Consider the following 2,261-nt stretch of genomic DNA (forward strand, 5'->3'; position numbering starts at 1 on the left):
ATATGAACTATATATTTATCTTTAAATTTTTATAAAATTATTCACGTTTTTGTTTTATGTTTATATATTTTAATTTTTTTTTACGATGTGATTTATTAACATAAAATCAAATAGTATTAAAAAATTTAAATGTTATAGTGGTGGATGTCAAGAGAATAACTTCGAAATCAGAGTTTTAAAGATGCAAAGAGAGGTGTTTATTATTATTATTACTATTATTAAATTATTTGTTTATGTAATTTTGTATAAAAAGATGAATATTCAAATAATGTATGATGATATATTAACTACACAACCAGAAGGGGAGTCGTTAAACTTTGAAATCAAATGTTTAAATATATGATTAAAATTATGAAATTTTTATTAGAGATTTTTACTACAATCAAAATTTATGTTCATCTTGATAAGGTATTTTTTATATAAACTTTTTTCATATTAAATTTAGGATTTAATATACTATTTTACATAAATTGATTTCATATATATTGAAAGCATTTTTTGTTTTATTAAAAAAAGTTGTACTACAAACAATATCTTAAATCACACTTTTGATAAAAAAAAATCATGTAAACAATTATTTTGTTATCGTGAACGTATAACATTGCTTGTTGTCATTTGGGTATTGTCATATATGTAATCATTTGAATGACCTCATTTAAGTCATATATATTGAAATTTTTTACCTGCATTTTTTGTTTTATTAAAAAAAGTTGTACTACAAACAATATCTTAAATCACACTTTCGATAACAAAATAATTGTTTACATTGTTTGTTGTCATTTGGGTATTGTCATATATAATATATATAATAAAATCATTTGAATGTATAACGATCTAAATCTTTCATTTTTTTAATCAATAGTTATGATTAATGAGAGGTTATAATCTAATAAAAAGGGAAACAAATTGAATCCTGATTTAGATGCACATTTTTTATTGGTCATGTGAATATAACCCAACTCATAGCCATGTCATTTTATGATCAACATTTCTTTTTTCTTTTTTTTTTTTTGGTTAAATGAGGTCCCATAAAAAATATAGTTTTAAAAAGACGGTTTTTTCTTCTTAAAGTAATATATAAAGTATTTGAAATAAACATTCTTTTCAAGATAAATATTTTAAAAAATAAGTAGATGTTAGCCACGTAAATTGTATTGCGAAACTTGGTGATATTTTAATCAATGAATGATGTTGAAATTTTATAATTAATTTTAAATATCAAGAATAATGATCAACACAGTAATAAAGAAAATTTGAGACGTTGGGGGTAGAAAGGTTAGTGGTAAGTTAAGGTTTACTTATAAGGGAAGGGGAAGGGGAAGGGGAAGGGGAGGGGGAGGGCTTAGGATAGGATAGGATAGGTGTAATTAGGTTAGGTAGGAGGAGGGATTTAGTTTAGGGTAGGTACGGTTTAGGAGTAGATAGGGCAGTGTAGGTAGTTGAGAGGGGCGGTTTAGGAGTAGGATAGGGCAGGGTAGGTAGTTAAGAGGGGCGGTTTAGGGGAAGGGGTAGGGTAGGTAGATGGTAGGTTTAGGGGGTGGGGGTAGTGTAGGTAGACGATAGGAGCTAGGTTTAGGGGCAGGATAGAAGTAGGAGTAGGTAGGTAGGTTAGTTAGGGTTAGGGGCGGTTTAGGATAGGTGTAATTAGGTTAGGGTAGGAGGTAAGAGCAGGGTAGGGGTATGGACGGTTTAGGAGTAGATAGGGTAGGGTAGGTTAGTTAGGAGTAGGTGGTTAAGAGGGGTTTAGGATTAAGAGGGGCGGTTTAGGAGTAGGGGTAGACGTAGGAGCTAGGTTTAGGGGCAGGATAGAAGTAGGGGTAGGTAGGGTAGGTTAGTTAGGGTTAGGGCCGGTTTAGGATAGGATAGGTGTAATTAGGTTAGGTAGGAGGAGGGATTTAGTTTAGGGTAGGAGGTAAGAGCAGGGTAGGGGTAGGGTTTAGGAGGAGGGGTAGGGGTAGACGTAGGTAGCTAGGTTTAGGGGCAGAGTAGGAGTAGGTAGACGGTAGGTTTAGTGGCAGAGTAGGCGGTTTAAGGGTAGGTAGGATGCAAAACCTAACTAACCTATCGTGTCTACCTACTACCTACCCTACCCCTCCTAAACCCTCCTTAGCTAGGGGCGGTCTCCTACCTACACCGCCCTACTCCTAACTAACCTACCTATCTACTCCTACTCCTAAACCGGCCCTAACCCTAACTAACCTACCTACTCCTAAACCGGCCCTAACCCTAACTAACCTACCTACTCCTAAACCGGCCCTAAC

This window comes from Cynara cardunculus (genome assembly GCF_001531365.2).
Source record: "Cynara cardunculus var. scolymus isolate 2C chromosome LG 5, CcrdV1, whole genome shotgun sequence".
Lineage (NCBI taxonomy): Eukaryota > Viridiplantae > Streptophyta > Magnoliopsida > Asterales > Asteraceae > Cynara > Cynara cardunculus.